Genomic DNA, 25,236 nt, shown 5'->3' on the forward strand with positions numbered 1-25,236 from the left:
CAAAATAAAATAGGCTTCATTTGCGGTCTGTAGAAACCAATGTTGTGACGCTGTCCATTCATTTTACAGTCTATGGTCACATCCCACAGAAGTACCGTATCTGGACATTGAATCATTTAAAAGCCATCAGTGCAAAAGGGAAATATGTGAAGACAAGTAACAGGATGTGTGAGTGAGAACGCCAATGGAATGAAGTCGATCGAACCTGCAACACTGCCATTAGGCGTACGTTGTCAAGGTGCTAACTGGTCTGCAAATGTCAAGTGCCTGACAATATTATCCTGTCTACATAACATGATTGTTCATATCATAAAGGCTTACGATATGTGGTTATGTTAAACACAGACTTTAGTTTCAATTAAAAAAACCTATGGTAAAGAAAAAGCATTTGAAATAAAACCAACCCATTGTGAACTCACAGGTTTTCGGACAACAAACTAACATTGTGTTAATAATAGATAACAGAATTGATGTTTTTGTGTACTTTTATGTATCTTGTATTAATTAAAGATCAACGAAAGATCAATAAAGTACAATTCTACTCCCAAACTTAGTACAATCCTTATGTCCTGAGCTCAGAAGGCAGAGCAGTCATCTGAGCAGAATCAGAAGGTTTACTTGTGTGAGGAGGAATGAACTGTAAAGTTATTTGAGTGGTCGAAAGAGTAGAAAGGAGCCACATAACTGCTTGTCCATGTACCATTTTAGTACCAATCTAATGTAAATCTTACAGGATGGAGGATGCTACTGAAAGAGTTTCAGTCTAATGTAGGGGTCGGCAACCCAAAATGTTGAAAGAGCCATATTGGACCAAAAGAAAAACAAAACAAATCTGTCTGGAGCCGCAAAAAATTATAAAAGCCTTATATATCGTCGTCGTCGGGGGGAAGAAACCTTGTATGTCCAAAACTTCGTTTTACATTTATCATTTAAAAAATGAACTAAACTAGTGAAAACAGCCGATCTACAAGCACACAACGCCTCGCACCGCGAGGCGTTGTGTGCTTGTAGATCTGCTGTTTTCACTACTTTTGTGCGTCAGTCTTGTATGATGAAGCAGGGCTTTACTTTGTGAAAAAAAACCATACAAATTTGAAACTTGACGATAAAAAAATCGTTAAAACTAAAATTATTTTTTCCATTTTCATACATTTTTGAAAAAGCTCCAGGGAGCCACTAGGGCGGCGCTAAAGAGCCGCGGGTTGCTGACCCCCAGTCTAATGTATAGACATGGAACACCAGCACATTGGAGGACTGAGGAATGGGACAAGAGGAAGGAAGTGTAGCACATAACAGGAAGTGAGAGCGGGACAGACAGGGAACTGGCAGGATCTGTTGTACTTGTTACATATGAGAGATTCTATTCTACTGGGAGAAATACAGAAGTGAGACTGAATTGAGGAGATGGATTATTCTGCACATCATCATGAACAACAACAACAACATGGAGAGAAAAATGTAAGAGAGAAAATGGAGAGAAGAATAATAAAGGAAATTCCACCATAAAAACACACCATGAAATAGACATGTTCTTGGCAAACGTAATTTCCCAAGAAGAACAATCCATGAAGATGTCGATATGTTAGAACAAATACACAATGTTATGTGTTTAACCCATGTTCCTGTAATTACATTTCCAAGACCAATTCCACATTTCCAATGTGATTCCAACACATCATCTCAGAAAAGACCTTCTGCCAATACTTGAGCTGCATCAATCAAGACGTCCTAGTAAGTCTCATTACAGCCTCTTAAAAGCACCGTACTCCATCTAATAAAAAAAACTATATGGTGCAATACTCTCTCACAGACACACAGACACACACACACACACACACACACACACAGACACACACACACACACACACACACACACACACACACACACACACACACACACACACACACACACACACACACACACACACACACACACACACACACACACACACACACACAATTCTGCGGTGACTGTTCTTCACGATCATTTTATATTGGCATTACAAAGGAGCTGAATGTCTGGGGAGTGACAGGGCAGAGAGAGGCTCATAAATAATGCCAGCGTGCCCTGAAGCCTCGTAGAGCCCGTGATGGTTTTATTACTCACAGATCAATAGGGATGAAATATGCAGGGGCCAACAGAGAAAACAGTTGGAGGGCTGCTGACAATCGATGGACTGTTCACTGGACCCGAGGAGATAGTCAGATACTACCAAAGAAATGTGTCATATACTCCAGCTCTCTGGTTCCCAGTGGAGAAACCATTTTCATTTTTTATAAGGCACCATAAGGTTGTTAAAGGTATGAGTACTGATATACTGTATGCCAGGGGTCTTCAACGTTTTCAGGCCAAGGACCCCGTAGTAGAGAGAGAGTTGAATCAGGGACCCTCTCTTTATAGATTCCATATAGTTTCATCGTTCGACAGCACAATCATCAGTGTGTTTTGGATTCATGTCAATTTGTGTTTTCAGATATTTAACCACTTGAACCGTCAATACTTAATACACTTGACCTTTCACTCTGTACTTAGTCTGCTCTTTTTACCCTCTACACCAAACCTCTTTGCCAAAAATAGCCGATCTACAAGCTCACAACGCGGCATTGTGAGCTTGTAGATCGGCTATTTTTGGCTAAAGTTCTCAGAATATGGACACTAGGGTTCAAGTGGTTAATATGGAAAAGGAGATTTTTTTTCCTATCATTCAATGATTTGGAGGACCCCCTGTAGTAACTCTGAGGACTGGACCCCCTGTTGAAGACCCCTGCTGTATGCCTAGATTGCCTACCAGTGCATACCATTGTAACACGCAATATCAATCACAATCATCACAATGTTGACATTCTAATATTAAAATGTTCTATTCTATATAAATGAATAGCTAGATACAATTGCAAGGATCCAGGTTAGATCATTCACATGTGTTGTATTTGTACTATTTGTCAATGAAATGTTTAAGGTATCAAGATACATCTGATAAAATTCTTTACACATTCTTTGACTTGGATGTGGTCTACACAGACTGTTCAAGATGCCTCACCAATGGACTGTAAGAGACACTTGTTTTGGTATCATGTGCCAAGAACATTTCTGTAAGTGCTGGTATTCCCTATGACAGTAAAATAACTTCTCTAGACCATGTACTCAGTAAGAAAGAAACTATTCAAATAGGCTGGAGTCGTGCTTGCATTCTCTTGTAACATAGTTTGAACTATGATCTATTCTAGTTAGTTAGAATGAAGAACAAAAAAGGGTTCGCAACTCACTTTTCACAACTTTATTATTGACGAACAACAAATATGGTATAGACTAAGGATGGGACGATATGAAAATTTCATATCACGATTATTGTGACAAAAGAAATCGCGATTTACGATATTAACGCGAAATCAAAAATAAATCCATAACCCGGTGGCAGAACATTTGCCAAAAAAATAGCCGATCTACATATCGTCCCATCCCTAGTATAGACGTTTAGACCCTTCTGTCTTCTTCAGTATGGTTTGGCGAGTTAAAATGATCACGCCTGAAAAGAAAGGTCCCTGGTTCAATCCTTGAAGTGTCGTTGAGCAAGACAGAGAACTCGTACTTGCACTTTAATGGCCAAACATAAAATCTTGGGTTGCATCTCTTGGACGGAATTCCTCTTCACAATAATAACAGAACAAAACACAGGTATAGAATAAATGAAAAGCCGTCTACCTTTGGTGGTGAGCAACAAGTGAACACATCATCTCTATGTTCTGTGAGAGGATGGAGCAGTACTCTCCTCAGACGCATCATGGCGAGAGTGTGTCATGGAAATACTTTTGTTTCAGTGCAACACAGTTTAAGCCGTTTCTGTCTCTCTCTCTCTCTGCAGTTAAGCCGTTTCTGAAGTCTCTCTCTCTCTGTGCAGTTAAGCACACATGTGATTGTATGCATCAAAGGGGAAGTTCAACCGTTGGGAAGCTGCGGAGACAGGACTCCACTTCGATGGAACCACAAGACCACAAATTTCCCCTCTGGAGTATCTGTGTTCTAAACACAACTTCAATGAACCACCACCAACCACAATACTGTGTGTGTGTGTGTGTGTGTGTGTGTGTGTGTGTGTGTGTGTGTGTGTGTGTGTGTGTGTGTGTGTGTGTGTGTGTGTGTGTGTGTGTGTGTGTGTGTGTGTGAAACTGCGAGTGAACTGTGAGCGAACAACAGTCTGTGAGGTGTAGATTACTCAAAAGGGTAAATAGAAATTAGCCGGTCTTTAGCCAAAACATGGCAACCTATGTACTGTAGACAGATAGACCACAGAGATGGAGAGTGAGTAAGTGACAAATAGAAGTTTCATGTGTGTTAGATCAGTGAATATATATTTATATACCGGTATATGGTCTATCGTTAGACAGACATCAGTTAGTCTACTCTGAGATGAAGCCTAGAACACCGTTCTTTTTGAGGCTGTAATCTTGACTTGTAGGCCAGTGACAGTCACACTGAGTGAAATTCATTAGTTGTGGAGATCGTATTTCTTATGTTTTCATATGCTTTAACCACATGAACCCTAGTCTAGTGTACCTATTATGAGGTGGATGTTCGGCAAATATAGCTGCAGCTGATCTACAAGCTCACAACGCTGTGCTCTGCAACGCTACAAAGCTTGTAGATCAGCCATTTTCGGTGTAGGGGGGAAATGAGGGGCCTAGTATAGACCCCTGGGAGACCCAGGTCAAAGAAGTATATAGGGTTTAAGTGTTTAATTCTACTATAAACAGTAGACTCTTAAACAGAAACTCATAGTTGACCAGAGTCAGGCAGTACTGTCCATTAGGTGGCAGCCTGACTGCATTAAGTTGTCTGTGGATTTGGGAGGGTGGGGCCAGTGGAGGACATTTCCTGTGTGGCACAGATCAACCTGCTCTACTGCATACCACAGGGAGCCAGAGCACGCACGCACGTGCGTCGCACACACACACACACACACACACACACACACACACACACACACACACACACACCCACCCCTCCCAAGTTCTGCTATTGCTGCAATGCAGGCACATCAAAGTATGGACTTTCCTAAACACAAGGCATGTCGTCACAGTAACACGTGCAATATCATGTGTACACACACACACACACACACCTGCCTAGCATTTCCATATCCACACATTGAGTTAGATAGGGAAGATAATCACTGCAGTGCTCACTGCTTTTCCTGGTTAAAATTAGGACAGGACACCCAAAGCGCGCGCACACACACACACACACACACACACACACACACACACACACACACACACACACACACACACACACACACACACACACACACACACACACACACACACACACACACACACACACACACACACACACACACACACACACACACACTTACCATGATTGTTAATGACTGTTGTAATTCTTCACATGTTTTTCTTTTTAATTTATTTTTTATCCTGTGAGGTTTCAGTTACACAACCGAACTTAAAATGTATTGCAAAAGTATGGGATTCATAGACAAACAAAGCTTTTGTCCACACACAGCTCCTTTTGGTGCTGTAAGAACTAAGAAGACAATAGACCTCAAGCTAATTAAGTCAGTGGACATTTAGTATTTTTAGCTGCATTGACAGACAGCCGTTTGAGTGACAGATGACCAGTGAGATTAGCTGGGGAGGGGGTAAGGGGTGCCTGGGAGGGACAATGCCATGTAAACAGGAAGAGGGTGAGTTCTAACGACGATTTAAAGGGCAAGTCTGTCATTTCTGATGAGATTATAGGACAGACAGATGGAGAGTCAGGGGTTCAGGAGATGACGAGGTGAGCTGGAACTGGGTTCACTGTCATGGTGGGTGGCAGTGGAATGGAAAACACAAACACACACTCAAACGCACGCACGCACGCACGCGGGCACACACACACACACACACACACACACACACACACACACACACACACACACACACACACACACACACACACACACACACACACACACACACACACACACACACACACACACACACACACACACACACACACGCTAGGGCATTCACGAATAGTGATTTTTAGTATTCAAATTATTCGACTTCAAAGTATTCGAATAGTCGAATATTCGACAGGACTGGCCAAACTGTCAAATATTAAGTAAGCAAGAGGCGAACATTGTGAAAATAGCCGATCGACATGTAGATCTGCTATTTTCACAATATTTATCTGCAGAACCGAGTAACATTAAATGTAATACCTACAATATTTTGGGGGTCACGGCCTAAAAAGGTTTGAAAACCCCTGGTATAGAGCATTAACAATCTTCCTATCTCGCCAAGCTTTATAAACTATATATTTTTTAAAGAGAAAACAATAAAAAAAATAAAAATAAGCGAATATTCGACTTTGGTGAACGTCGAAAAGTGACTTTGATATTCGAATATTTGGTGAATGCCCTAACGCACGCACGCGCACACACACTTTTTCATGCTCAATGGTAGACGTTTTCACTGTTTCATTCCTTACTTTACATGTACGTTAAAATCACATGTATTGTCTATTAACACATATGGTGCCAACCCCGAGTTTCCCGAGTTTGTATTGGTACTAGTGTAGGCTATACGGTATGTGCGTTGGCTCTCGCCAACGTGCCTGGCACTTTGGCTGACTGGTCAGCGCGCATACCTGGCAAATCGGGGTCCCGGGTTCGCCTCCCGGCCGTGACGCTACATTGGTGGCAGCGGTACAGAGGGGAAGTATTCATCCCCGGCGGCGGTGTAGGCCTGTCCGGCTAGTAGTCGACGACTGTTCCCCCCTGAGTTGCGTTTGAACCCCCCGGTTTCAAAGTCGATCTTAGATCCTGGCCGGCGCGCGTGGTCGCGCTTCCAGGTAGAGGGGACGACTGTAGGCTATACGGTATGTGCGTTGGCTCTCGCCAACGTGCCTGGCACTTTGGCTGACTGGTCAGCGCGCATACCTGGCAAATCGGGGCCCCGGGTTCGCCTCCCGGCCGTGACGCTACACTAGTGCTGTGCCAACCCCGAGTTTCCCGAGTTTGGGCCGTTTTTGAAAAAAAAAAAAAAAGAAAAAAAAAAAAAATTCAAAAATTTTTTTTGGACCTCCAGAAATGTATTAGGCATGATCGCGATCGCGAAATTGCATGTTTAACCCCCATACCAACCCATTCTTTCAAACATGGCAGCCATGTTTGTTTACATCTGAAGAAAACATAATGGCTGATAAATCATGAATGCCTGAACGGATTTCCAAGCGGATTTTTTTGTTTGAAAGCTGTGAACAGCATCTACACACGTGGTGCATCATCTAGGCATGGGCGTGCACTTTTTACACACTTGCACAATTACATGGAAGTCTATGGTAACCATGGCAACGCGAGACATTGAAGAGAAAAAATCATTGCAACATAAGTGTTAAGTTGTTGGAGGGAAGTATTGACAAAAACTACAGCAGAAAGAACACAAACGCCACCGACAAAATACAAATAAAGAAAGAAAAAAGGCTGTGTGTGGTCCAATGTTATTGTGTGTGTGTGTATGTGTGTGTATGTGTGTGTGTGTGTGTGTGTGTGTGTGTGTGTTCTTTGCATGTGTAAGACTGCACGTGGGTGCGTGCATTCAGTCTGGCTTGAAGTAATCCCAGTCAAAGTGAACAAGCAGAATAACGACAAGGAATAAAGGCCGACTGAGACCCAGACAAACACACTGCGAGTCGCCTGAAACGCTGCCACCACCCCAGGCAATTACACAACTACAATTACACCGAATAGGAGAAAACAGCATACAATGTGGTGCCGGGAAAACAGCCTGGGGTGGCTTTGTGCTCAAAATGACTTTATGAGGCTCAGCCCAGTATAGAGGAAACACTCTGCAGGTTACAACTATCCCCAAATGCCACTGGCTTCCTTGCAGGCGCCTGGGTCCAACTTCTAAAATCCTCACTGTCAGGCAGAAACCTTGTATCTCCAAGTTTAAAATGTGTATGTTTTTTTCATAAAGTAAAGCCCTGCTTCACCATACAAGACTAGTGAAAATAGCAGACCTACAAGCGAGGCGTTGTGTGCTTGCTTGTAGATCGGCCATTTTCACTATTTTTTTAAATGATAAACACAAAATGAACAGTTTTGTACATACAAGGTTTCCACATGACAACAACGAAATACAACACAGGGTTTTTGTTGCCGTTTCTCTGCGAATAAGCCCGATCCCCTATAAAAACGTTGCACTACTGCAGTCAAATCCATGGAGTTTGTTTACCGGTAACTCAGATTTTCACAGTGCACGCACTTTTACTTGACGTCAAACCCACGGCTTAATAACGAACAACGCCAACACAAAGGGCGCCTCCAAGTCTCCAGCGTGATGCAGTGAGTGTGAAGAGAAAGATCCTAGTGTACATCCCCGTGGTCTACAGATGACTAGACATCAGGCAGCCATCACCTCAGCTGAACTCCAGTGACCAAACACTCCTTTGCATTTCCTCATCCACATGGGTGAGGCTGAGGGGAGTTACTTGGGGGCAGTGGTGTAAAGTAACTAAGTACATTTAACTAAGTACTGCTCACAAGTACAAGCTCACATTCACAATGGGTCGCGCTGTGACGCATTGTGAGCTTTTACTGAAATACCTTTTGAATTCCTGACCGGAGTATTTCTACATTGCAGCATTGGTACTTTTACTTATCGTTATCGCCACTGTCGGGCAGAAACCTCGTAAAGCCCTGCTTCATCAAAGAGGCTGTCGCACAAAGGTAGTGAAAACAGCAGATCTACAAGCACACAACGCCTCGCACAGTTTAAATCATTTTTAAAATGATAAATGCAAAACGAACGGTTTTGGACATACAAGGTTTTCACCCAACAACGACGTTATGTAAAACATTTGAGTACTTTTTCCACCCCTGCTTTGAGTACTTTTTCCACCCCTGCTTGGGGGGTACCATACAAGGACCCGGCGCAAACACCAGACTTCCAGCATACAGTCGTTATGGTGCTCCCTATTTTAGCACAGGAAAATACATAATTACACTTAACGTATCACTGGCCTCCCAGTCTCTCTTTTTCTGTTGTCCATTAAATGCAAGTCTAATAAAAGATAAGCCCCATTAACTGGACAGCACGCTGCCATTCATCAGTGCAGTACTAGACCAATTAATTATAATACAGCTCTGTGTGTGTGTGTGCAGGGGCGTCACAAGGGGGGGAAAAGTGGGACTGAGTTACTAGGGCCCAAGGTGGAGGGGCCTTAATTATTTTATACTTTAGCTATTGAAAAATAGCAGATCTACAAGTTCACAAAGCGGCACCGAGTGCTGCGCTGCGATCTTGTAGATCTACTATTTTTGAAAAGTCGAATATCTGTAACTCGAAATTTTGCTTCTGGGGGTTCCCTGAAACTAAATGTTTCGAGATGGGGGTCCGTGGCCAAATACATATCATTTTGGGGGTACCTCACATGACAATGTTTGAGCAACACTGACATAGAAACATAGGGTTTTCAAAAAACCTTCAAAGACTTGCATACATTTTCACGATTTTTCAAAAATAGCAGATCACAGCAAGCTCACAGCAAGGCACTTGTGCCGCTTGTATATCTGCTATTTTTCAATAGTTAAAGCACAAAATAACACAGTGAATCCTTGTACCCAGGGCCCAGAATTTGGTGCAACACCCCTGTGTGTGTGTTGGTGTGTGTTTGTGTGTGTGTGTTGCTTCAAGGCAGACAGTTGTGGACTGTTGTGACGCTGTTGTCCAGAGTCAAAACATTGTGGAGGGCTTTTTACTGTGGCCCTCAATGTCCCTGTGTGATACACACACACAAGACGGCGAGTCAGAGACGGGACACCCAGCTGCTACAGCTGCTGCTGTTTATTGATCTATCTGTGTGTATGTGCATAAATGAGTTGTGTGTGTGCATGCATCTGTGGATATGCCAGTGTGAGTGTGTGGGGGTGGCACGCGCACGCTCAAAAAGGGTTGTGGACCTACTGTGCGCATAATGTGGACGTTTGTCTGTGCGCGCGTGCTTGCCTGCGTGCATGAAAGTGTTCCAGCCCAACAGCTGCACATACTCTTGTGTGTGTGTGTGTGTGTGTGTGTGTGTGTGTGTGTGTGTGTGTGTGTGTGTGTGTGTGTGTGTGTGTGTGTGGTTGGCTGGGGCCTGCCCTGTCCTCTTCGGTAGTAAAGCAAAGGAAACTCCAGGCTGGGTGAAGGTTTCTTTCTTATCTACTGACACAAGGCCACCACAGACTGAATCACAGGTCCGAAACAGAGTCATGAATCTCTCTGTTGCGGTTAGACTGGTTCATACCATTGTACTGTATTATGCAACATATTGCTGTTTCCCACCTCAGCTGCACCTTTGGGTTTTATTTATCTGGTTTTTAAAATCACTGAACTGTGGAATATTAATCATATTCTATCGTAGTTTTTTATAGTATAACATAAATTACCAACATTATAATTAATTAATAATACCTCTGTGGTATAATCAATTAATAACACCACAGTTCACATTGCAAGTGCCAACAGCACTCCACCTTGTTTACTTTACCTGTAACATATTAATGGCCGGAGTTGTTGGTAACAAAGTACTTTTTTTTTTTCAGAACATAAATATGAATGAAACTGTGGTACAATAGCAATTATACAATATACCATGAGACACTGGTTCTGAAATAGTAGGAACGCGGTAGATGGCTGAGTGACATACTGTAGATCAGCACACCAGTGTCAGTATTCCCAATAATATCCTTGTAATGTTTAACAAAATATTCTTGTATCCCTGAACATGTAAAAAGGGTACTGTAAAAAGACTATTCATGGGTTTAATTTGTAGTCCTACACCAGCAATGTTGAGGAACAACACAGGTGTTCTGATTGGCGTAGAACATTAGTTCTATGCCAATCAGACAAATTGAAACACTGGTCCTCAACATGGCTGTTTAGGACTACAAATGCAACCCATGAATTTTTAAAGCTGGTCTTTCCCCTAGAAGCTGTGTTAAAACACAACACTCTGCTATTCAGCCTCAACCTAACCACTAATCCTCTCCTAATACCTGCCTCCTGATTGGTCCCTGATAACGAGTCTAATTCTCCAGCATAGCGTTTGGTCGACAGTCCCAGCGTGTGCGTGTGTGTGTGTGTGTTAACTGTGTTTGCGAGTGGGGAGGTGCACTGAGGACATAAGAGAGGATAGGAGTTGGCAGGGGCTTTTATGATGTAACAATGGATGCAGGTGGATATGATCATTGTTAAGTACATTTCATGCAAGTGGACGCGGCCTGGAGAATGATGCATGCAGCGCATTGTTGGGGCTAGAGTAGACTTAATGCTGTGTGTTCATGCACAAACAATCAAAGCATTACATGGAGAAGCTATGTAAATGCAGCTACACATTAAGCCATCTCTCCACCGCGCCGACCTCGGCGATGGAAGAACAACACTTTCAGGGTTTGCCATTGTAGTTGAGGAAGATGTAGATATCAAGGAGAGTTATGTGCATTTTGACCCGTCTGCCCTGTGTTAGTATTATGGCTTAACAGCCATGGGGAGCCACTAATCTCTTAGTTTAATACTGTAGTAGAGTATTACACCATCTATTAAATAAAGTGGTTTATAATACTAACTAATTTGCCTAGTAATTGAGCTTTTTCCATCCATCCATGGTATATTCAAACATTATTTACTTCCATAAAATGGCATCTCAGAACAGCCCAGTTCAACTGTTGACATTCTGGTCACAAGTTTGTTAAGACACTCACATTACCTTAAGGTACAGTAAGTCAGGCGACAGCAGACTAGTACTGCAAAGTTGGATAACTGAAGAGATAAATCCAATGCGCTTTACACTGAGAGCATTGCTGTCAAAAGACAAATGAGGTTTAGTGAGCCCACCAGAGCAGGAGTGTTGTGTATTTGTAGTTTCCATTTCAATAGTTTCCAATCACACATTAGCTCTGTCAGAGAGATCAGCCTGACTGCACAAACCCACGCAAGAGAATGATGTACACAGGAAGTGTGTATGTCATCTGTTCAGATCACATTGCAAGGACACAGCCTCACTGTGTTGAAGCTGCGTAGCCCAGCTGAGTCCTTTGAATAAAATGAAACCATATCCTGTGGGAAAGGACACGACTGCGTCTTATTCAGTCAAATGTGCACAGTGCGTTCAAGGCTGCCCCGACTGTCCATTCATATGCCTGTTAACCCAGATAACGGGGACATTATAAATTCATGGGGCTCTGATACAGTTGAGACCATGGCCTTTTGAGGAGGGTTGTCTATATAGTTTGACTTCTTTCATTCAGACACCCACAGTAAGTCAAGATATCAAGATCAGCACACCAAGCTAACACATAGCTTGAGTCCAGCTTAAAATGTAATTTATGGATTGCAAATGAAAGACTTCTTCACACGGAAAAGAGACTGGAGGCTAGAGGTTTACCCTAAATGACAACCTTACCAAAACGCATCTTACCACAATACTCTAGTGGAAAAGATACAGTTAGAGTCTAACTGTTTATTTTCCCCTGGATCACCCACACATGGAGTGGCGAAGAACTGCCAACTCACATGCTGTTGTGGTGACCTTTCCCTTGGGCTGTAAAAGCAGTTAGAATATATTCAGTGAGGTGAACCTTATCACAACTCAGCATACATTCAGTTTACTTATGCCCTGGACATGCCCCGGACATTTCTGAACATGTTTTTACCTTTGGTTTTTGACCGGACAAAACTAGATGTTGGAACTATAGCTCCTGTTCCAGAAGAAGTGCTCAAAAGTAGGCTCTAGGCTGGTGAAATCCTTCATAGTATTTGTAGCCAGAATGAATCTACAGCATTTCCATGGAAGACAGTTGTTTGTTCCGACTACAGGAACCATGTGGAATGGATGCCATAAGAAAAAAACATTTTTGTCCCCACTGGGGGAAGGAGGGCTGTGAAGTCAATGGGTGGGAGATAAGTCAAATGTCGCCTGGGCTGACGACATTGGGCCTGTTGGTACCCTCAAACACAACCCACAAGCCATGACTCTCCATTCAAGTTCTCTTACTGAACTGAGATCAGAGGATGGCAGTTATGAAAGAACTGTGTGGGACCAGAGAGAGAGAGAGAGAGAGACAGAACTGACATGATGTCATTGAAGTGAAGACACTGAGTCAGTGACATTAAGCGCAGCATGAGTGAGCACTGTAGTTGGTGAATTCAAAAGCAAGGCACATAATTCAGTTGATAAAGTATTATGGGATTTTCAGCTTTTGTCAGGATTTCTGTTTTATTAAGACAACCAGCTAGTTAACATTATGCACAATGCCTTTGGTTCAAGGTTCAAAACCTTGTGAAATTTTATTTGCAGCTTAATTTAAAACAAACAAATAATGTTCAACAACTACTATTCACCACACAGGATAAAACATACTACTGTAAATGAGCTGAACCCTGGATGTTATGGTTATTGAGTCACTACTTGAGCTAGTTCAGTCTCCATAGGCCATAGCATCCCTAACACATTTCCAATGTGAAATTGTTGTTTACATGGCTTTCCCTGAGTACTGGGGCTGTTGGGCACAGAGTGGATAACATGATTCATGTCACAGACGCAATAATGGCCTCTGACAGATGTAAAGATGACGTCATGAATGAATGGGAAATGGAAAAGAGAGTGAGTGAGTGAGTGAGTGAGTGAGTCACTCCTGAGGAGTGACACAAGGAGTCTGTTCATTGACAACCCAACACACTGAAATAAAAGGATTAGCTGCCACAAGAGAGATCAATGTGTTATATCACAGTACTGGGATGAGATGAGGCATTAAGCCCTAGGCGGTACAGGGTTCAACATTAACTTCACCGCCTCCCCCAGGCCGAAGACGTGGCCGAGACCAAGCCTTCGCCCCTGTCCACCCGTCCAAATTGTGCACGCACACTCCCTGGTGACCAGAGCAGAACCTGTGCCCCAAATGTTTCACATCAGCCTGTTATAGGGGAAGTATACACAATATACTTTCGCCTTCCCTGTAAAAGGAAAGTGGTTATGAAGCCAGCAAGTATGTAGGCCTATTTAGTACTTTAATCCAAAGCATTATGAGGAACTAGTGGGCTGATAAGGACAGCACTTCTCCAAAAAGTCCTCTTCTGAAGAGAACCGAATTCTTCCAACCAAAATCAATGTTCAAGGTGTTTATTGTCTTCCTCAACAGTGTGGATAAAACCCCTTATAACAGTGGTTCTCAAATGGGGGTATGTGTACCCCAAGGGGTACGCGGGGGTACTGCAGGGGGTACGTGAGAAAAGGGGTGGGGGGGAAATAGAAAATGGGAATATGTATAGTATTTTAGTGCTATGTCAATGAAACATTGACAGACTTTGTGTGAACCTGCTCATCTGTAAATTGTTAAACCAAATTACATCAGCACCTTGACTAGTACAACTGTTATTGAATAGAAAGCAATGTTTATTTGCCACTATGCCGTTTTATTTTTGAACATATTGGCATTGGAACTGTACTTTTGATGTACATTTTTCTAAGCAAAATGTTGTAGTCAGGGGAAGGGGGTACTCGGCTTCAGAAATCCGTATAAAGGGGTACTGCAGCCAAAAGAGTTTGAGAACCACTGCCTTATAATAACATTTGATAAAATACAAAATTATCAAAATAAAAATAGCCCACTGTCAAGCATTCACTCAAATCTGATACAATTCTACTATTTTTTATATATATATATATATATATATATATATATATATATATATATATATATATATATATATATATTTAATGACCTGATCAATAAAAGGACATCTACAGGCTACAGTAAGATCTAGTATATAATATAAAGATCTTGGTCTGCGGTATTGTGGAGTTAATCAACAGGCAACCAGAGTTACAAAGCTACAGTACTGCAGACACAGAGACCAAACACTGCAGTGCAGGAGAGAGCTCAGCTCAGTAGCAGCAGAGCACACAAACACAGAACGACAGGCACCAGCTATTAAAGGATTTGAGAGTATAATCAGACATGACAAAGTGACAGTGTTCTATCGCCGATGTCTTTTCACAAGGTCAGCCGCTGCAGAAACCAAACCAAACACAAAATAATACACTGTACATCAAGATGGAGGAGGGAGGCAAATGTGTGAGAGAAAGAGAGAGCGAGAGACTAAGTACATAGCCAGGGTTCCCACACATCTTTACCAATTAATTTCCAAAACTTTTCCAAGACTTTTCCAGAATATTTAACCCGATTTCCAGGACTATATAACAATAATTCAGCTCAATAACGAGTCGCTTACTCATATGCGCAAAAAAACATATTTCAACTGGGGACCCCGGCACCCTGACGAGCACTAAGAGTAGAGGAATTTTGTATCCACAACTTTCCAACATCCCATCGTGCATTGTGCAGAAGTTGTACGGAGCTTCCGGCGCCGCAGCCGAGTGTGATCTACAAGCTCACAACGGCTGCATCTCGGCATCTCACAACGGCTGCGGAAGTGTGGTGCAAAAAATTCTCCAGTAAATTCCCGCGGAAAGAGGTGGATAACACGGTTTTATTGTGAAAATAGCCAATCTACATGCTCACAACGCCTCGCAACATGTAGATCTGCTATTTTCACAATTTCTGCCTCTAATATGAGACAATTTGGCCAATGTTTAATATGTCATTTCAGAGGTATTAACACAATCAATAACCAAAGACAATGCATAGCTATTTTTTCCAGGACCTTCCAGGATCCTTGATCAATTCCAAAACTTTTCCAGTACTGGAAAAATATTTTTCTAATTTCAAAATATTTCCAGGAATTTCATGACCGTGGGAACCCTGCATAGCATAAGAAACACCGAGCAGGTGAGCTGAGAGAAAAGCTAAGAGGTGGATGAAGATAAAGCTGGGGTCATTCACGTCTAGTCTTCTCTGCTCCTCCTCTGTGGGTCAACAGACCCACAACACACACATTGAATGTCCATCCATATTCCAAAAACACAGGAACCATCAACCTCAACCGTATTAGATGTATTCTCTCAAGGCTGAAGGTCTGACTAAGCACCCCGTAGCTATTGTTTGATTTGTCAACAAATTGTAATTATGTCTTTCTTTCACATGCTGTAACGAATGCCAGAAAAGTCGCCCTCTTTCAAAGTCGCACCAGACTCGTTTCCCAACGGGTCTGTGGCCTTAAGCTAGATGCAGATTAGACTAAAATCAAATATGTGCTTCTGGGGGTCCCTGGAACAAAAAAGTTTGCAATAGGGGTCCATCCGTGGAACAAAATATTTTGAGATGGGGGTCCACGGCCAAAAACACATTTTGGGGATCCTTAACCACTGATAGGCACATTCTACAAATGTCTTCTAAATCATAACAATTTTCTGAAAAAAACTTATGTTGCCATCAGCGTTTCTCAAACTTTGTCATGTGAAGGACCCCCAGAATGATATGTATTTGGCTACGAACCCCCATCACAAAATATTTTGTTCCAGGGACCCCCAGAAGCAAATATTTGATTTTAGTCTATTCTGCATCTAGCTTAAGGCCACAGACCCGTTGGGAAACGAGTTTGGGGGTGACTTTGAAAGAGGGCGACTTATCTGGCTACCGCTGTAACTAACTATCCATGTGATCAACTTTGGCCCATCCCCTCCATGGTGCAGAAAACACTGCAACAGAAACCCACCCTAACAAACAGGCAGTAGAAAAGGATGAGGCTAATTTATCTTTTGTCGAACAACCATTTTCTACCGGTGCGCAACATGGGTGACCTGACCTGTGCATGCACATATGGTCGGTAGCATTGTCTATCATAGATTATGTGTACTACTGTAGATGGTTACGGTTAGGGTAAGGATCTGGGAGGGTGCTTAGTCAATGATATTGTGTGACATCAAACTCCCAGATTCTGAGCTTGTACAAATTGAGTACTGGTACTGTTTCAGGAGTCATTTCACAATGTTGCTTTTTTTTAATATTTGTTTTTGGGCTTTTATGCCTTTATTTGATAGGCTAGTAGATTGACAGGAAATAGGGAGAGAGATGGGGAGTGACACATGGCAAAGGTCGTCTGGATCGGGAATCGAACCGGCGACGCCAACAGGCATCATAGCCTAGTATGTGGTATGCGCCCGGACCAGTAGGCCAGCGGGCACCCTTCACAATGTTGCTTTAAGACAGCTTCACTTTGCGTTAAAGATGTAGTGACATCCCGCCCGTGCCATTCGGCCTGGCGGGGACAACTATGGCACCACCTCTTTAAGGAACCCTCGTTGACCACACAATCACAACCATAGACATAGAAAGGTAGACCACCTCCTTCGACTCTGATGCATTGTGCATCGAGGGACTAAGGGAATCACGTGTGCATTGCTTCCACGTGCGTCACACATAGGGGAGTTGCTAGGCCAATAAGAGGTAGGTGGGGGCGGGTCTTTACGTACGCAGCCTGTAAGAACAGCTGAGCCGCGCAACATCGGAACTGGCTCTGAATTGTAGTCCTTGGATAAGTCCTGGAAAAGTCGCGCTGTGATTGGCCAGTAGTCACTTTGACTGACAGCGTTCCCTTCGTTTTTCCAGGATGTCCGGACTACAACTGTTGCACGTCGCTCCAATGAACTGCAGAGGCGAACGAGGCATCTAGCTCTTTATATCTGTGATCACAACGTCCCTGGTTCAATTGCGACAGGAGGCCTGTTTGCACGTCCTTCCCCATCTCTGCTCTCACTTTACTCTCTCTCCATTATCGTATTTAAATAAACCAGAAACTGCCTACAACCTAATTCGAAAATAGATTTCACCATCATCCCATCCAATACGTGACGGATCCGTTATCAGCCAGCGTGGGAAAACTGTACAACCAGTATTATTTTACTAACCCATTGACCGCTACCTGCTCAAAGCTAAGCATGAGAGACCATGATTTATGTTAGACCTTAGCTGTTCAGTGGTTTGCAGAGAACGGTTGTGCTCTACTGGGTTAGCCTGCTGTGAGAGGCTCATCGATCATCAGATATCCCACCTAAAAGACAGCACAACACAGCAGCAGAGAGACGCATGAACATAACAGGCCACTGCTTTCGGCTGCTGTTCTAATTCATTACAGTAAACTATAGAAACAAGCTTAGATCACGTTCCCATTTTGCTGCATTCCATTTCTGCCAGTGTCGTTCAATATCTTTCAGGTTAATTCTCTTTCCAATCAATGCAGTTTTTTAACCACATGAACCCTAGTGTCCCTATTCTGGGAATGTCATAATACTGTAGGTGAACATTCAAAACAAGCAAAGATTAGCCAAAAACAATAGATCTACAAGCTAGATTGTGAACTTGTGGATCGGCATTTGTTTTTTAGCAAATGAAGATTTGTTGTAAACCAAAAAGAAAAAAAAGAGGGGGCCAAAGTACAGACCCCTGGGTAACTCAACAAAGTACGTAGGGCTTAAAGGGCCAGTTCACCTCTAGGACAACCAGATCTTATTTTATTGTTGTTTGGGACACGATCAACACAATCCTGAGTTATTTGTTGTGTTCAATCTGTGTTTTGAGATATTTTAGTATTTCAGCATGAATGATGATGCATTTTGCAAATCTCAAAACACAGATTGAACACAACAAATAACTCAGGATCGTGTTGATCGTGTCCCAAACAACAATAAAATAAGATCTGGTTGTCCCAGAGGTGAACTGGCCCTTTAAGTGACTAAACAAGTTAGTTTCTGTTGCCTTGTATTATGTTCAAGGACATGTTTGCCGATTTTTAAACTGGAAACTATATTTTTGGTGTCTCAGGGTGGTGCAGGTGTAAAGTTCTACTTCCTGCCCACCCCAAATCCTGCACGGTGCATCAGCCTTACGTTGTGTTCAAGCTCTAGTGAACACAATTGTCTGTGTTTGTGCACAAACACAGCGAATTGTGTTACCAACAACATGATGGGAAGCAATGGAAATGTATGTCACTGACGCTGCACTAATGACTTACTTCTACGAGTTGAGCCTGTTCAGCGGGGAGTGGAACTGAGAAGGATGGTGTGTTCCTCTGCATGCGTTACGCACTCGCGCTCAAACTCTTCACTGTCAGGTAAAGAGCAGCAGCTAGCGACGTCATGTGTATCACAGGAGACATGTGCTTGTCTACATCCTCCCAAAAGACATTAGGGACTTTAAGCTCGACGATTTTCAGGATGACAACGCCAGGTGGAGTACGGCTGCTAAGACGCAATCGCCGTAGCAGTCAAATCGTTAAGCAAACAGCTATGACGTCAGAGTACTGTAAACAGACGGCGGACAGACAGACAATCTGTAAATTAATAGTTGGATAGATAGATGTTGCTGCCACCCGCAGGCCGCAACCGATCCGCTATTAATCAAGAATTAGGGAAAATGTACCCATTGTTAGAGAACTTAGTGCAGTCCCCATTACCATAGCACTTGGAGGCCGGTCTATGACATCATATTTATGACATCAGGGATCTCCAAGTTCATATATACAGGCATAAAACAAATACACTAGCCGGATACAGAGATTTGTAGGTTTATTCGGTTTCATTGGCGATACACACAGCGAGTTTGAAGTCTGCATGTCAGTCGGATGGGGACAGACACAGATTTATTTTTATAGATTTAGACAAAAGTAATTTGTTATTACCCCAATATGCCTGCTCCACAAGATAACTGGGATCAACACATGATCTGGGGAGATTGGCATCATTACTAAATTAGGAGAAAACTGAAAATTGAAAGAATAAAAATAAATTGTGTGGAGGATGTGAAAATCTGACATTCAATTCTCTGTAGGTGCTGAGGTCGCCCCCAGTTGTCCAACCCTCTTTGCAAGGGATCTCACAACACACAGAATTCATTGAAACATAATATGTCAGACTTTCCCATGTCCTACAATTTACAATTTTGGCATTTAGCAGATGCTTTTAATCCAAAGCGATTTACAATAAGCAGGTAATACATCAATATAAGCAGCAAGCTAATATGTCAGTACATCAACAACAATACAACAAATGCATAGGAATATCAATCTAGAAAAACAATAACATAGGTAGACCACACACCTAATCAGTAAAAAACATTTCTAAACCTAAAAAAGCTATCTAGCTTCATGTGTGGTCACCGAGGTTACAGTAGAGCTATGGGTTTAGGTGGAGTCTGAAGAGGTGAGTCTTCAGTCCACGGCGGAAGCTAGGGAGTGAGTCTGTAGTTCTAAGTGCGACAGGGAGTTTATTCCACATGTGTGAATTTATGTCCCGGGGTTTTTAGCGAAGGTTCTGTCAGCATCCCTGTGTTGGCTGATCTGAGTGAACGGGTGGGGTTGTAGGGGTTGATCAGGTTTTGGAGGTATGGAGGAGCCGTACCTTTGGCTGCTTTGAAGGTCAGCTTCAGTGTTTTGTATTCAGTGCGGGGACACATGTGAGAATTTGGGCTGGTTGAAGACCAGTCGTGCTGCGGCATCACAACAGTCGCCCCCTAGTGAAGTCCCTTTTGTGTGAAGTTTTGTGTGTAGTTCAATTTCCAATTCCCCATGTCTACTGTGGACCCTGTCACTGCTATCCCCAAACTGTCTCTACACTGCATGTGAAGGGTGTACTGACAACCACATGCCCCCTGATACATAGTGTCACCAGCCAGTTCTTTTCACCTGACAGCAAAAAGGAGTTTCACTGACACATGTGTGGAGGTTCACACTACTGCCCCCCCAAACAACCAGACTTCCCATCTGTGAACGGGAGTGACGAAGACGGATGGAGTCGGGAATTTAACCCGAGTCTCTGTGCTTGTAGCTTAGTGTTTTACCTCTATATGCCACTCGGACGTCCAAAGAGTTTTAAATGTGTTCTCCAGTATTGGTAAGATTCTGTTTTATAATTTCCATTTATTTGTGAATAATAATCACACTGTCTCTTACTTTTTTCTTTCATCCATCCCTCCCATGTCCCATTTCAACCAAAACCAATTTCATTCTCCCTTTTCAACTGCACAACGTCTTGTATCAACCTGTCTCTGCTAACCTCAAGAATGCAGAAGATGGAGAGAGAGAGAGACAGAGAGAGATAGAGGGGGAGGGAAGAATAAATGGTGTCAAACATTTTCCACCTCCTCCAGCTATGGAGAAGAGGCCACGTGTCCTAAACGACGTGCCACTTTATGGAGAAAGAGGAGGGTTAAGTATTGGTATGAGGAAGACAGAGGAGATTGAGAAACAGATCCCTGGGCCAGGGAAGATCCCAGAGTCAGCCAGTGGCATGTCAGGATGTTATGCCACTGGCAGAATGTTGTTGTTTAAACAGGTTATATACCACATATGGCTAATTTCAACTTCTCAGCTGCCTAAGATGGTTATTTAACACATATCGAATATTAATTGCAAGTGTGGTTGCCGTGAAGCAGGTCACACTTACAAATGAATTCCGTCTTATACCATTTGAATTTTCCCCATTCAAGTCAAAGGGGAAAATTAGTTCACTAATACATGAATTGCCATATATGGATATCTCTGTGTCAGTCCTTGTCCCTTTTATGCCCAATGCCCATACATGGAGATCATGTCATCAATATTAGGCCCATATGGACATACTGTGTCAGTCTCATGTGGTCTATGATGTCAGTCATCTCCATAATTGGGAAAGGTTGAATTTTTTTAATTCGAGTCAATGGAGAGAATTAATTAAAGAATAATTAATGAAACTATATAATAATGGATTGCATTTTTATAGCACTTTTCCTGGAGTTATTTCAGGTTGCACTTGTAATAATAATAATAAATCACATCCAGAGTGAAGTGAGCGGTGCCTGCATAAAGTGTCCTGCGAAGCTTGGCCAATTAACAAAGTGTGGGACACACACACACACACACACACACACACACACACACACACACACACACACACACACACACACACACACACACACACACACACACACACACACACACACACACACACACACACACACACACACACACACACACACACACCAGAAATATACAAACAGACAAAGCCAGATGTAGGAGCGGTTAATAACACATGATGATATTGGTTGTTAACAAATACCACACAAGATAGCTTGATGAAGGCTATGTCTGAAATGACGGGACTGTAGAGGTATTTAAAGCATGGCGTGTGTGTGCACCTGAATATTCCAGCCTACTTCTTTGTTGTTCTTCTGGGTCAGTGCCGCTACTTATAAACAAAGATATCTGCAGTGCATACCATATCTGCTTCATGAGCAACTCATGAAAAAAAGACTTAAAAGAAGATCATGATGAGCTTCTGTTAAGTCTTTTTAAAGCCTTTTTGGGTGTAAAAATTAAAAACAACTGGATGTAAAAATGAAAAACAGTGTCTTGTTTTGAATACAACTTTCATGAACTGTAACATTGTTCAGAATCAGACTGACCTCTGATCTGTTTCATAACTCCCACCATAAAGTCGTAAAACTCACAATGATTTACTGCTCCCAAGTCAGTGCTTGCATCCTCACAGACACTGAGGGGAGTAAATGTATCCCCCATATTCTGAGAGGAGAGAAGAAAAGACTATGAGAGAGGAGAGAAGTTAAGTCGTCTCTTTGTGTGTGCATATGCAGAGTGACAACCTTTAAAACGATACGACCGACGCTGTTCACCGCGTGCCATTTATCAGCCAGTGAGCGAACCGAGGGAAGACGACAACAACATCAACAATAACAGACAAGGACTTTCGCAAACAATCAGTCACAGAGAGTGCTGATAACTGCTTTACAAATGAGTTTGTGGCCAGCCGCTGTCTATCTTGCTGAGCGGAGGATAGGATGGCGAATGTAGGGAATATAAATGGAGGACTGCTTGGCTTAAAAGCAAGTGAAATTGAAAAACGAGGGGGAGAGAGAGATGAGGCGGAGGAGGTTACTGTAGGCTGTGATTACTCCAATGACCATGCAAGCCCTCCTGCAAGGTCAAACTGAGAAGAGTCAGATCTCTGCAGCAGTGAAGCGCTGAGAGAAGACTATAACAATAACCTGCATCAACTTGTTGGACTGAACGATTATGCTAAGCACGGCTGCTTTGCCTGCTGAGTTAATTTGACTTTAACTGACAAAAATGGACCCTTATGGGTCACAATGGCAAGTGTGTGTGTGTGTGTGTGTGTGTGTGTGTGTGTGTGTGTGTGTGTGTGTGTGTGTGTGTGTGTGTGTGCGTGCGTGCGTGCGTGTGTGCGTGCACGCGTGCATGCAGTTCCCAGACTCTTTTAGACATAGGTCCTGTCCTAATTTTATTGAGGTATCTGAACAAGAGCACAGAGGAAATTTCGGGGCAGTGGGCACTGTGCAGTATGTGCCCAGTAGGGTCTGGGGAGACTGACTCAGGTATTGACAGGCTCACTGACAGTCTCTAGTCTCCTGATGACAGCCCATACTGCGCAGTCAGAAACCAAATCTATGTTCTTTAGCATTGGCTGTGCACATCGAAAAACAAGAAATCTGAAAACAATGTGAATCTGAACAGATTATTTGACAAAGGTTACAATCATAAAAAATCATAAGCTTGTCCAGCCATCTCTCATTGCCTTCAAAGCATTCCATTAAACGTATGGCTCCAGTTGTCTCCCAGTGTCTCCACCATTTTCATACAGAGGACAGGCAGATGCTGGGAAACAAAAGATACCACTTAGCTTCCTTTCAATCATCCAGGTAGATGATGTGACGTCGTGTCACAGAGGCCTTAATGAGTCATTGACAGTGACACACATTTTAAAGTCCAAAGACAGAAGGGCATGGAAGCTCTGTGTCTGTCAAGAGACAGTATAGTCAGTGGGACATTAATTCTAGATCACCCAGTGGCTGCTAATTCAGGACCTCATCTACTCGGTGAACCAGTAAGACTCCCTAATTGGGAGATAAGCGACTGTCAGGTCACATGTATACACATCTTTGCGTGATTTTAGGGCAAAATCTGTAGGAGCAGTGTCCAAAAATGTATTTTGCATGAATCGGCCTCATGGTGGCGCTAGAAGAGGGCCATGTGAGAAATGAGGGTTGGAGGTTGTGGTTTGGCAGCCAAGGAGTGTGTGTGCAAAGTTGCAGACATATGAGTAGGGGAAAAGTGTGACGTGTGACGTGACTGACAGCCGGTGGAAGTTTTGATAGTAACTGCGACATGACAGTCGCAACAATAAAAAAACTGTCTGAAAATGAAGATGCCCTTCTGGTTTTAAAAAGATTATAATTCCGGGATTCATCAGCAACTACAGTCTGTGGACAAAAAGGTTAATTCCGTAAGCTGACCGTGTTTCTTGAATCCTCTTCCTTTGCCGGCCACCACCACACACACACACACTCGTACACGCACGCACACGCACAGTTCTTATCTTCAATGCAGCTGATAAGACACAAAGCTAGCGATGTGCACACTAGCAGCCAAATCACAGCAGTTCACTAATATATTCATACTATTCACAGATGCACAGATATGTGAAACGTATTTTATCAAGTCATTTGAAGACTGAAAACAAAGCGAGACAACTCAGCAAGTCAAGGTTTCCGGAGGTTAGATAAGATAATACCAGTCACTGATTGTGTAATTTTGTTGTTGAATTCATCTGTGTGTAATTAAATCCAATATGTCCTTGGTAAAATAAAATAATAATAATAAACATTGGTCCACAGTCCCACACACAGTTCAGAATGACCTGCTATTCACATAGCCCTGAACCTGTATTTCAGGTCCTGGATGCAAATGAACAATAGCTTGGGACTATCTCACTGAGACAGCAGCCCTGAGCGAGGCAACAAAAACTTCTTGCATCAAACCAGTTTAGCAAGACAAATAGAACTGGCCTGCAGGCTGTCTCTGAGGCAGGGCCTGATTGAAGCTACAACTGGGAAGCATTCCATGCAATGTTACTGAAATGCTTCATGGGTTACTTTACATAGAAAACGGCATCTCACACACACACACACACACACACACACACACACACACACACACACACACACACACACACACACACACACACACACACACACACACACACACACACACACACACACACACACACACACACACACACACACACACACACACACACACACACACACAGCATAAAAGTGAGGGAGCCACTACATCTTGAGTGTGTGTGTGTGTGTGTGTGTGTGTGTGTGTGTGTGTGCGTGTGCGTGCACATAACACATTTTGTAGTGTGCTCTTAACGGAAGCATCTGCCATAACCAGTGTGCTTTGACCCTGTTCAACCCCTGGTCTGTTGCCACA

At 42.9% G+C, this 25,236-nt stretch overlaps 1 protein-coding gene across 4 annotated transcripts in view; it reads right to left on the reverse strand.

Moving 5' to 3' along the window:
* LOC308285926 (rho GTPase-activating protein 12-like) overlaps positions 1 to 25,236 on the reverse strand; it is a 65,202-nt gene that overhangs the window by 13,954 nt on the left and 26,012 nt on the right. The gene's annotated exons all lie outside the window — the stretch shown is intronic.

This window comes from Nannobrachium achirus, assembly GCF_963921795.1.
Source record: "Nannobrachium achirus genome assembly, chromosome: 5".
NCBI lineage: Eukaryota > Metazoa > Chordata > Actinopteri > Myctophiformes > Myctophidae > Nannobrachium > Nannobrachium achirus.